The sequence below is a fragment of the Theobroma umbraticum genome, unplaced genomic scaffold, assembly GCF_002168275.2.
Source record: "Theobroma umbraticum cultivar Fairchild unplaced genomic scaffold, ASM216827v3 scaffold_81.0, whole genome shotgun sequence".
Taxonomy (NCBI): Eukaryota; Viridiplantae; Streptophyta; class Magnoliopsida; order Malvales; family Malvaceae; genus Theobroma; species Theobroma umbraticum.
The window spans coordinates 3,994,413-3,994,749 of NW_018397268.1; positions in this window are offsets into that span (position 1 = coordinate 3,994,413).

Sequence of the window (337 nt, forward strand, 5' to 3'; positions counted from 1 at the left end):
GGCATGTATCAATGTAATGTGTAAATTGATTTTGACGTTTTTTTTTTATTTCAGTGACGTGTCAATTGTGCGACTTGTGATAAGATATGATAGTCATTGGGTTGACGGCATTTACAAGGGTGGCGAGTCACGAATATGGGGGGTTAAGAGTGGTTTGTCGTTTGTGAGCTTGATGAAGTTGGTTGAAGATATTGTTGGGGTAAACTAATGAAATCACAAAATGGAGTTACTTACATTGATGAATATACCTAGAAAGTTATCATGCCCAGCTATCAAGGATAATGAGGATGTTGCATTAATTCTGTGAAAGCAGAGGAATGTTTTTGTAGTGTACATC